The following is a 12781-nucleotide window of genomic DNA, read 5'->3' as shown; positions in this document are numbered from 1 at the left end:
TCGGTAGCTTGTAAACAATAGAAATTTATTTCTCACAGTTCTAGAGGCTGGAAGTCTGAGATCAGGGTGCCACCATGGTCAGGTTCTGATGAAGGCTCTCTTCTGGGTTGCAAAATCAATATACCAAAATCAACCTTATTTCTATACTCCAGCAAGAATCAGAAAAGAGTTTTTGAAAAGAAGAGTCAAAATAGTTTTGAAATAGCAAAAAAAAAAAAAAAAAAACAACCAAGTACCTAGGGGTGGATCTTACAAAAAACATGTAAGACCTCTATGGCGGAAACCACAAACATTTTAATAGATATTAAAGAATAAATGAATAATGGAGAAAAATACCGTGTTAATTAGATGAAAAGACCCAATAATGTAAAGCTATCATTCTCTCCAGTTGGTCTATAGAGTCAAAGAAATCCCAGGTGATTTTCATATGGAACACGACAAGATGATTCTAATGTAAAATTTATGTGAAACTGCAGAAAGCCAAGAACATCTAAGATACTCTTGAAGAAGTACAAGGTGGGAAGATTTACTCTATCAGCTAATAAGACTTATAATAAAGCTCTAATAACTACAACAGTATGGTATTGGCACAAGAGTAGACAAAAACTAATGGACAGAAGAGAGACACCCCCCCCCAAAAAAACCCCAGGTTAATAATAAAGATAGCACTGCAGAACAGTGTGGGGTAATGATCTTTTGAATAAATAGTGTTGAGTCAATTTAATATCCATATGGGAAAAATGACATTGGAACCCTATCTCACACCATACTCAAAAGCCAACTTCTGATGGATTATGGACCTAAATATGAAAAGTAAAACAATAAACATGGCCTGACACACAAAAGAAACTCAGTAAATGAATGGGTGTATATCGGGGATGCGTTATTCCAATTTAACTTAATTTAGTCAATAAACAAAAAACCAATTTCTGTTGGATTATGGACTTAAACATGTAAGGTAGAACAACACAGATTTAGAAGATAACATACAATAATATTTTCATGACCTCAAGGTAGAAAAGCTTTTCTTAAACAAGACAGAAAAAGCACTAATCACAAAGGAAAGACTGATAAATTGGACTTTTTTTTTTTACAGTTAAGAGGTTCTTTCATCAAGAAACATTATTAGCAGAGTGAAGAGGGAAGCTACAGAGGAGAAAGATTTGCAATGCATATAACTGACAAAGGGTTTATATCCAGAATATACCAAAAAAAAACACTACTATAAATAACTAATGAAAAGATAGCCCAATAGGAAAGTGGGCAAGAACAGGCTCTTCACTTCACATCAAGAAAATCCAAATGGCCAACAACATGAAAGGTGTTTAGCCTCCTTAGTAATCAAGAAAATGAACCACAGTGAGCAACTACTACAGACCCACCAGATGGCTAAAAGTACAAACTCTGACAGTACCAACAGCTGGTGAGAACTGTTGGTGAATGTACAAGGCGAGCTCGTATATATTGCTGGGGCGGACTGTACGTGTATAATCATTTTGGAAAACAGTTTGGCATTATTTTTCAGAATTAAGCATAAGGCATACTTATAACCCAGCAATTCTGCTCCAAAGTGTATACCTAAGAGAAAAACATGCTCAGGTAGAGCAGTAGACACGTACCAAAATGTTCACAGCAGCATTATCTATAATAGTCCCAAGTTGGAAACAACCCAAATGTCAATTAGTAGTTGACGGGATAAATAAATTGTGGTATATTCACCCAATGGAATGCTATGTGCTGCACTAAAAGTGAATGAACTACAGCTGCACACAACAACATGGAAGACTCTGACAAATAATGTGGAGTGAAAGAAGCCAGACAGAAAAGAACACACACTTAATGATGGCCTTTATATAAAACCCATAACCAGACAAAACTAAATATGCCCCTGCCCCCACAGACTTCCTCCACTCCTGTACTTATGAGATATGAGAAGAGCAGTAACAAAAGACGGATTTGAAAACAAGTTGAGGAATCATTCTTTTGTCCTCAGCTACAATCAGCCCACTGCTGGAATATCTCCTGTTTGGAGGGATGATAAGAGAAAATGACTGGGAGATGAACTGAAGGAAATTATTGACACAGCTCTCTGATGTCGGGGTGGGGAATGATAAAGTCAGGCACCCTTCTGTCAGGGTCCATTGTGATGGCCTCAGTGACATTTTAATAAAGTCACTCAAAGTTAGGGGACCATAATGACAAATTTCTAGTGTGTTAAACCTTCACTGGAAACCTGGAGACCGTGATATGGGCTAACAGGTATGGATCGTTTCTGAGGTGCAAGGTGCAATGGGGCCATGCAGCTTTTGCAAGATTCCCAATAACAAATACAATTTAGTTCGGTATACGTGCTTCCAGATTTTTTCAGGGTACCTAAACATTTTTTGTTATTATAACTATGGGATTATATTACACACACTGCTGAACTTTTTTTTTTCTAACTTAATAGGTGTTCAACATCTGTTGAACTTCATACTTTGTGGGGAGATGGATATATTCAGTAGCTTGATAGTGGTGATGGTTTCATGGGTATCTACACATGTCAAAATTCAAATTGTACGCTTAAAATATATGGGGTTTATTGTATATCAGTCATAACTCAGTAAAACTGGAAAAGCACTGTACTTTAAATCTCTTTTACTGTCTTCCCCACTTAACACTTTACGTTTCATCCATGCTGTTGGATGTACATCTAACTCATCATTTCTCAGTGCTGTATAGAATTCCAAGGTCTGCCTCCACCATGGTTTACTAACCACTTCTGCCTCCTGCTCACCTATCTTGTCTTCTTATGTATCTGAGCAAACTTTCTTTAAAACATACTTCAAGGAGTAAGATTGCTGAATTCTCTGCCCCATGCATACTTACTTTTGGGGAAGACTGCCTGTTTATTTTGCTTATTTTATGGAAGGACTGAGCAAGTTTCCATTTCTGCCAGCTGAGCATGAGAGTTCCCAGTCTCTTCACCTGGATTTCTGACCCTTCATGCAGCAACAGGACAGAAGGCATGGATGTCATTCTTGGTGCCCGGCCCCCCGCCCCTCCCCACACTCAATTTGATATAGACTTCATGGTTGCTGACAAATAATTGTTCAGTGTGTGACACATGGCTTTGGCCATTCCTTAGTGTTTAACAGATGGAATTTCTATTTTCACTTGTTTTTTCAATCCTGTTTTTGGGGAGAGGTGCAGGTGAGAGACCGGAGATCTGTAGCCTGTCTTTCCAAGGCACTCCCTGGCAGCCTTCAAAGGTCCCACCTACATGAAGGAACTGGGCCCCTGTGCTTAGGCCAGTGTTTTAAGCTGCAAGGAATGTGGTGACTCAGCTGGTCGTCCAGGGACACCTCGGTGAACAAGGCAGAGGAAAGGAAGTCATTACACAGACAGCTGGGTTGTAAAAAACAAAAATACTCCACACACCAAGCTTTACAAAGCAGTGTGGCTGTGTGTCCCGTGACTTAACGGGACTGCTTCTGCCACGTGGCCCTCCAGCCCACGATATGTGGCCCCCAGCTCATGACACGTGGCACCCAGCTCAGAATATGTGGCACGCAGCCCTTACTCAGTGCTGGCTGCTCCTCAAGCCGCTTGGAAAGCTGACTGGGTGGGGACCCCAGGAAAATCCGTGACTGTCTTCTCCCTTCCACCCTCTCCTACTGCTTCCTGCATCATCTCTTGTCTCCTCGCTCCTTCCTCTTGAATTCTCTTGCCCTTAAAGAAATTTAAAAACATGGAATTTAGTATTCAGTGGGAGACTTGGCAGAGATACAGCAAGATCCAAACACTGACCCCCTAGGAAGGCCCTACTGTGTCAGGCAGATACTGGCAACAAGTCATATCACCTGCACAAGGTCCAGAGCACGGTGAGAGAGGCCGGGAGAGACAGGCCAGAAGTACGGGATGGAGACTCCAAGGTGGAGGCAAGACCATCGAAGATGTGGACTCTCACCCAGGCTTCTTTATTGGATACCTACTATGCACCAGACCCCATTCTTGGGATGTATCGGTGAAGACACATCCAGAGTCTTATCTCCATAGGGCCTGCATTCTCAAAGGGGGAGACAGATAAACATCAAATATCAGAAATAAGTCAAGTATATAGCATGTGCATGGGTGGTTAGTGCTACTTTAAAAGATCAGAACAGGGAAAGATGCATGGGAGTGGTCCCGGTAGAAAGGTGACATCTGAGTGCTCCTAAGCGGGTGAGGGAGCGAGTCACGTGGATGTCTGGGGAAAGAGCCTTCTGAACAGAGGAAACCTCCAGGGCAAGGGGGAGTGTGCCCGTGTGCTTAAACATCCATGAGGTGGTAACCCTGGTGGCTGCAGAGTAAGTGCTTGGGGGGAGCGTAGTGGGAGGGCACAGCAGAGAGGTGGGAGGTGTGAGGGTGGGAGCCATTGGAGGGTCCTGAGCAGAGCTCTAACCCGAACTGACATCCCGCTGTCAGATGGCTTTGACCGCTGAGAGTCCAATGCAAGCAGGGTGCAAAATGAAGGTGCCAATCTTGCCGAAGATGTAGAGTTTATGAAGTTTATGAGAGTGACGTTGAATACAGGTAGAATCATACAAAGCATTAGAAGATGACGGCCTGTCATTTTTAACAGGGCAGGAATTTCAGAAGAATAAGTAAGGGTTATGAGAAGGCTTTGGGGAAACCAAAGGAGCCCAGAAGCAATTTTTGATAGTTGTGCTTTTTCAGCAAATGCAATGCTCCATGAAGGATGTCATACCATGTAATCTATACCCTGCTCCCAAATCATTTATTCTTTAGTCATACTAAAAATTAGGCTACAGTGGTATGCACAACCAGAATTTTATTAAGTATAAGATAATAACATTTTGTTCAGTATACTTTTGAGTACATATAATATAACTGGTTTCCTTTTCTTCACATGTAACTATGCTTCCCACTTTACGAGATTGAGTAAAGATTAAATAAGAGCATTCACTCACTAACACATGCAACTAATACTTATTACAGGTCTTATTCTAAGTGACAGGCACCAAGTGAGGCTCTAGGGTACAGTGATGAACAGAAAGTACCCTCATGAAGACATAGCATTCATCAAATGGTATATATAAATAAAGTTCCCATAAAAGAGTAAGATGAAAAAGCACATGATGTTATGAGAGCCTATGTAAGGGAAATTTAACCTAGCCAGAAGGTGTATTAGTTAGCTATTCCTGTAACAAATCACTACCACCTTAGGGCTTTAAACAACATACATTTATTATCTCAGTTTCTGTGAGAGTCGGGAATCTGAGCATGGCTTAGCTGAGTCTCTGCCTTAGGGACTCACAAGACTGTAATCAAGGTGACAGCTTGGCTGCGTTCTCATCTGGAGACTCAGCCGGGGAGGAATTGCTTCCAAGCCCCCTCAGGCTGTTGGCAGGATTCATTTTCCTGTGGCTGTAGAACCGAGGACCCTGGCTTCTCGCTGACTGTCAGCTTCTAGAGGCCACGCAGAGCTCCTTGACATGTTTGTTTCCTCTACAGGGCTGTTTACTTCATCAAGTGAGCGAGGAGAGTCTCCAGGGCTAGTCTGCTAGCAAGACTCTTTTTTTTTTTAGTAAATTTATTTATTTATTTATTTTGGGCTGCACTGGGCCTTTGTTGCTGCACGCAGGCTTTCTCTAGTTGAGGCAAGCAGGGGCTATTCTTCGTTGTGGTGCATGGGCTTCTCATTGCGGTGGCTTCTCTTGTTGTGGTGCAAGGGCTCTAGGCGCACGGGCTTCAGTAGTTGTGCCACGCGGGCTTAGTTGCTCCACAGCATGTGGGATCATCCTGGACCAGGGCTCAAACCCGTGTCCCCTGCATTGGCAGGTGGATTCTTAACCACTGTACCACCAGGGAAGTCCAAGACTCTTATATGATGTAATGTACTATGGGAGGTGACATCCCATTACCTTTGCTATATTCTACTGGTTAAAAGCAAGTCACAGCATATATACACTACCAGACATAAGGTAGACAGCTAGTGGGAAGCAGCCGCATAGCACAGGGAGATCAGCTCAGTGCTTTGTGACCACCTAGAGGGGTGGGATAGGGAGGGTGGGAGGGAGGGAGACGCAACAGGGAAGAGATATGGGAACATATGTATATATATAACTGATTCATTTTGTTGTAAAGCAGAAACTAACACACCATTGTAAAGCAATTATACTCCAATAAAGATGTTTAAAAAAAAAAGAAAGCAAGGCCCCACTCACACTCAAGAGGAAGGGATTACACAAAGGCATGAACACCAGGAGGTGGGAATACAGGGGGTGACCTTAGAGTCTCTCTGCCACTGAAAGCTTTCCTGAGGATGGAACAATGGAGTCGGAATCTAAAAAGTGAGTTAACTATAGGGACAGGAGAGGGAACCACTGCCCAGGTAGAGAGAACAATGTGGGCAGAACAGTGCATATAACATTACAAAGGATCTAGCACAGTGACTACCAATACTGTGTCACTCTCCTGCTCAGCGACCATCAAGGGCTCCTCAGTGCCGATGGTTTTGCCCCATATTCAAGGTCAGACAGGCCATCTCCTTGCACTCACTTTCATGGTTTCACTCACCACTTCCACGGCTTCACTCATCACTTACACTGCGCCTGACCCTCCTGTACATACATACTCCATCTATATATAATTCAAGGCCCAGCATCAACTGATCTCTAAACAATATTTTTGGACATCTATTATCATTCTATTTATGAACAAAATTTAAATCTTTTGAACATCCATGCTAGACCCTCCTTGAATTGAAAAGCATACCGAGACATGATTCTGGATGCCAGATGGAGGGGAATGGGGCCAGAAAGTATATCTAAATAAAAAGAGGAAAAATAAGAGGTCCCCTTGCTGAAGGTTCACCCCATGGGACAGCTGGTAAGTCCTGCAGGGATTTTAGAACACACAGCTCCACTTCATAGAATGGTTAATGATCTTTTAGTTTTCTTCCCTAGGCTAGAAATCACAAATGGATCACAAAAGAGTTCGGTCAAACTGACGTTTTTCCGGGAAGGACAGTTGGAGCGGGGAACTGCCCAGCCGCAGCCCACACTGCCAGGCAACCTGGCCAGGTCGGGCCAGTCCTCGACTGGCACCAACGGCTTGGTTGGCAGGAGTAGAGGACAGCAACGGAAGTCCCCTGCCCTCCAGCCTAGGGATCCCTGACCGCATCCAGAGCCTATCCCTGAAGGGCCTGGGAGAAGAGGCCCCAGTAGCACCGCAGCCTTAGCCACATCAGCAGGGATAGAGAACAAGGAAGGGAAAAGCAACCCAGATCGCAGCCCAGAATCTGGCTTCCTCCAGCCAACAGCTGCAGGAGGGGCTGAGTCTGGGGGCGAGGCCGGCGATGGGGGCGGACCATGGGGGGAGGGCCGGTAGTGGTGGGCGGGGTCTGGTGGGGCTGCTTCCCCAGCCCCACCCCTGAGCCCCGGAAGGAGCAGTCCTTGGTTGCTGCAACTCCACCTGCCCAAAGCTGTTATTGGGGGCTGAGTCTCTGCAGCTGCCTTGGAGGTCAGAAGCAGGCTGGATCTAGGGGCGACGGAAGGCCTGACACCCCCTGGGTCTCTCCTCGCCGCCCTCCCTTCCCCTACTATCTTCCCTAGTGCCCGCTCCACATGGAAGCCGGAGGGCTTTTTCTCAATACCCATTAAAGCTTCTTCCTTTGCTTTGAGGGCAGAGGACCCCGCACTCCCTCCCCCAACAAACACACTATCTGATTTCCCCCCCCCCACTCACACTGTCACAGCTTCCGTCATGAACTATCAGACTTCCCTGGTGGTCCAGTGGTTAAGAATCCGCCTGCCAGTGCAGGGGACACCGTTTGATCCCCGGTCCGGGAAGATCCCACATGCCGCGGAGCAACTAAGCCCGTGCGCCACAACCACTGAGCCTGCGCTCTAGAGCCCGTGAGCCACAACTACTGAGTCCGAGTGCCACAACTACTGAAGCCCGCGGGCCTAGAGCCCGTGCTCTGCAACAAGAGAAGCCACCGCAATGAGAAGCCTGTGCACGGCACCGAAGAGCAGTCCCCGCTCACCGCAACTAGAGAAAGCCTGCGCGCAGCAACGAAGACCCAACACAGCCAAAAAATAAATAAATAATAATTAAAAAAAAAAAGACTGAACTATCCCCAGGTAGTTCTGCCCGGCCTCTGTACAAACTAGTCAGTACACTTGTAACACCATTCCCACCCTTCTTCATCTAACTAATTCCAATTTATTTTTCAGGCTTAGATAGATATCTACTCGGGAAAACTTTCCTGGACCCTCCCATCCTGCTACCTTACATCACAGTTGCCTGACTGCCTGTCTGTTCTTCTTCTTTCCCTTCTCCCTCCCCCCACCAAGACTGTGCCATCGCTGCAGCATCTCCAGTGCCTCACCCAGGCATGGGGCTCAGAATGATCATAAATGCCCTGCCTGGCGGTCCTCTACACCTCTATATCCTCTATACCTCTGCCTGGACGGGAGGTTCCTGCAGTTACTTCATGTCTTAGAACAACAGGTCGCAAACTAGAAACCCTTTGGTGTGGGGGAAGGGAGTTTATTCACATACAGATTGCTGGGCCCCACCCTCAGAGTTTCTGATTCAGTAGGTCTGGAGTAGGGCCTGAGAGTGTGCATTTCTAACAAGTTCCCAGGTGGTGTTGCAGCTGCTGGCCCAGGGACCACACTTTAAGAATCGTGTCTGGGACTTCCCTGGTGGTACAGTGGTTAAGAATCTGCCTGCCAATGCAGGGGTCACAGGTTCGAGCCCTGGTCTGGGAAGATCCCACATGCCGCAGAGCAATTAAGCCTGTGCGTCACAACTACTGAGCCTGGGCTCTAGAGCCCGTGAGCCACAACTACTGAGCCTATGCGCCGCAACTACTGAGCCCACGTGCCTAGAGCCCATGCTCCACAACAAGAGAAGCCACCACAATGAGAACCGTGCACACTGCAACGAAGAGTAGCCCCTGCTTGCCACAACTAGAGAAAGCCCGCATGCAACAACAAAGACCCAACACAGCCAGAAATAAAATAAATAAATTTATTTAAAAAAAAGAAAAGAGAATCATGTCTTACAACCTACAGACTAGGAGAAGGTATTTGCAAATGACACAGGGCTTAATTTCCAAAGTATAGAAACAGCTCATACAACTCAATATCAAAAAAACAAACAACCCAATCAAAAAATGGGCCAAAGACCTAAATAGACATTTCTTCAAAGAATCATACAGATGGCCAAATAAATGCTGGTGAGGGTTGGAGAAAAGGAAACCCTCCTACACTGTTAGTGGGAATGTAAATTCATGCAGCCACTATGAAAAACAGTATAGAGGTTCCTTAAAAAACTAAAAATAGAGCTACCATATGATCCTGCAATTCCACTCCTGTGCATATATCTAGAAAAGATGAAAACTCTAATTCAAAAAGATACATGCACCCCAATGTTCACAGCAGCACTATTTACAATGGCCAAGACATGGAAGCAACCTAAATGTCCATCAACAGATGAATGGATAAAGATGTGGTATACTCAGCCATAAAAAAGAATTAAATATTGCCAATTGCAGCAACATGGATGGACCTAGAGATTATCATGCTAAGTGAAGTTAGTCAGACAGAGGACAAATATTATATATCACTTATATGTGGAATCTAAAAAATAATACAAATGAAGTTATTTACAAAACAGAAACAGACTCACAGACATAGAAAACAAACTTATGATTACCAAAGGGGAAAGGGGGAGAGGGATAAATTAGGCGTATAGGATTAACAGATACACACTACTACATATAAAATAGATAAACAACAAGGATTACTGTATAGCACATGGAACTATATTCAATATCTTGTAATAACTTGTAATAGAAAAGAATCTGAAAAATTATATATATATATAACCAAATCACTTTGCTGTATACTTGAAACTAACACAATATTGTAAATCAACTATACTTCAATTTAAAAAAAATCACATTTTAGAGCATCAGTTCCTTCACTGGCAAAAGAGGATAACTACTGTCCCTCCTGTACTAGGTTATGTGACAATCAAATGAGACAATGCAGATGAAAAACTCAGCATGTTGCCTGCACCCAGTAGGTGCTCAGTAAGTGTCTGCAATTACTACAGGGAATGGGCAGGAGAAACGCCAGGCAGGGAAAACATGAGAAGGGGCAGAGGTGGGAAAGGGCCCAAGCAGGGCAGCTGGCCTGGCAGAAGAGCACGGCCCAGCATAGCAGCCAGGGAGTCCTAGTTGCTCTGTGGAAGCAGCTGGGAGCCACACGTAGTTCTGGAGCAGGGCAGTGACAGGTGGAAACTGTATGTGGCAACATGAAGCAGGAGGCCGTTGCAAACCCCATGTGCTGAGTACTCCTTGGCTGTTTGACCAGTTATAGGGGCGCCAGATTCAACCAGTAAAAACAAAGGATATCCCATGAAATTCGAATTTCAGATGCCAATGAATATTTTTTTTAGTATAAGTATGTCCCAAATATTGCATGGGACATACTTACACTAAAAAATATTTTGTTATTTATCTGAAATTGAAAGTTAACTGGGCATCCTTTATTTTTATTTGCTAAATTTGACCATCTTGGCCAGACCTCAACTGCCTGCCGCCCAACCTGCGAGTCTGCCTCCTGCAGGGAGCCCGTGCAGGTTCCTTTGCTTCCCTTCCCACCTTCAACGGGGCCACCAGGAGTGGTTGAGGAGACACTCCTGCAGCCAGTCTTGCTACCCATGACAAGTGGCCACACCTGCAGGCCTGGGTGAATGCGTCCTCCCACTTCATGCCAGGTTCACCCAGCAAGAAAGCAGTGGGGAGCAATAAATAATCATTGGGTCTGAGACTTAAAGAACATACGGTCACCAAGTTCTATGAAGAAGGCAGTGCCCCCTACACTGATGGGTTACTCAAAAAACAAACAGTGGTGTAAGCCCCTCCGCCCTGCCCACAACCGGTGAGGGAGAGGAGAAAATTGCCTCTATCCTTAACACCAGAAATGGGCTTACACAAGCGCTCATGCTGCTTGCACGCTCCAAGGACGCCTTGGAAATGGTGATGTACACCGCAGGCTAGAACAGGGTGGTCCCTGCCTCGTACATTTCAGTTGGGTGTTAGGACAAGTCATACTAGAGGCTGCCTGTCTCCCCCACCACCATAAGCATCAAATCCCAGATGATTCATTGTTCTGGAAACAAGCCTGTCGGAAATCCAATTTCTGCAACAACCTTTATGTCAACTTTTTTTTTTCTAAGAAGGAACAATGAAAACAATGTGTACTCCATTTTTTTTTTAATGTGATAAACATTGTTGAACACCTAGTGTTTGCCCTGCGCTGTGTGCAGCGTTTTATTTAGCTCCGTAGTTCTCAGCCTTGCTGCACATTACAATCACCTGGAGAGTTTTTTTTTTTTTTTTTTTAATTTCCACACCCCAGGCATCAGTATTTGCCAAGGGCATAGTGACTTCAGTGTGCACCCAAGGTTGAGAACCACTGATTTACTTCATCCTGTTTAATCCCCACAATACAATCCTGCAAGGTAGATTTTGTCTCCATCTTGCAGGTGAGGAAATTGAGCCTCAAAGAGGTAGCATTACTGTGGCATCTGTAGCCATAACCCCTGATCTGTCCTTCCTTCCCTCCCAGCCTCCCTTGAAGGATTCCTGATGTTTCCAGTTTTTCACTGCTGAATATAGTAGCTATATACAATGCTTCCACAGACATGTTTGTGGCATGGCTCTGCCCTCTGGCCACCTTAAAATAGCTTTGCTCCCGTCCCATCAGAGCTCTTCTGAGATACCAGCCAGACAGCCTGGTTTCAGGACTGACACCAAATGACTTTTGCTAAAGCAAGGACAACTGAGGCCAGTCACTTCCAGACAGGTCGTGTCATCTTGAGTCAGAACAAGAGCGGACACTTCTCACTCCCCACCGCCCAGTACTTTCTAAGCCTGACTCTTTGCCATTGTGCCCCACCCCTCCGAGCTTTTCCTGGGTTCCCGCCCTCTTTATAGCAAACTCCCTCACCTCCTGACCTTTCTCGGAGCATCTTCTTAGCAGGGGCCATCCTCACAGGTTGTGGGAGACGTCTTTGGTACAGACAAGCCACCAACCACAGATCCAAAGGATAAAACCATTCCCTGGCCCAAGCCTCGATCCTTCAAATCTTCGCGCAACCCGGGCTTACCTGTTTCCCTCGTGGCGCCTGCCGGCGGAGAGGATGCGCAACTGGGCGAGAAGGCTGGTCATCGCCTGTCCTCTGCTGGCCAGTGGAGGTATTGACCCCGCTTCCGCTCCACCAGGGCATCAACTGGATGGAATGGAGAGTGGGCATTTATTGAGCTCCTGCTGTATGTCAGGACTGAACTGGACACGGGGGTGTAAGGATGAACGAGACCTGTTCTCACGGAATTCAAATTCAGAGAGGCTGACAATAATCAAATAGACAAGCGAATATGAAATTACAGCTGTGGGCTCTGTGAGTGTATAATACGAGGGTCCGGTCCAGCCTTGGGGCGGGGGGAGTCAAAGCTGCCCCCGAGAGGGGACTTTTGAGCGCCAGGTGCCTCACAAAGTCATTTCAGGTAATCTCGAAAACCCTGCAAGGTGGCTACCCCCTTTGACAAAGTAGAAAAGTGGGGTCAGATTGGGGAAAGAATTTACCAAAGTCACACAGCGAGCTAGGAGCAAAGCCAGGAAGGTTTAGGTCGGCTCGACTGGAAAGTCTCTGCTTCTCCGCCGCTCCTGGAGGTGGGGCTGGTGGCGGGCAACTGGGACTTTCCTTCGGGGAACGC

At 45.5% G+C, this 12781-nt stretch overlaps 1 protein-coding gene across 7 annotated transcripts in view; it reads right to left on the bottom strand.

The window, feature by feature from the left end:
• Nucleotides 1-12779, bottom strand: part of ZHX3 (zinc fingers and homeoboxes 3) — a 147581-nt gene extending 134802 nt beyond the window's left edge. For 5 of the 7 annotated variants that reach the window (XR_009535840.1, XR_009535843.1, XR_009535847.1 and 2 more), the window contains exons 1-2: nt 12651-12779; nt 12175-12297 (exon numbers count right to left, since the gene is read on the bottom strand). The gene's annotated coding sequence lies outside the window, so the exon portion shown is untranslated. Of the gene's footprint in view, nt 1-12022; nt 12054-12174; nt 12298-12650 lie in introns of those variants that run through there. The other 2 variants (XR_009535844.1, XR_009535848.1) reach the window with 2 other exon arrangements.
• Between the last annotated feature and the right edge of the window lie 2 nt (nt 12780-12781).

This window comes from Lagenorhynchus albirostris, chromosome 15 (assembly GCF_949774975.1).
Source record: "Lagenorhynchus albirostris chromosome 15, mLagAlb1.1, whole genome shotgun sequence".
Lineage (NCBI taxonomy): Eukaryota > Metazoa > Chordata > Mammalia > Artiodactyla > Delphinidae > Lagenorhynchus > Lagenorhynchus albirostris.
This window is presented reverse-complemented; position numbering and strand designations above follow the sequence as displayed.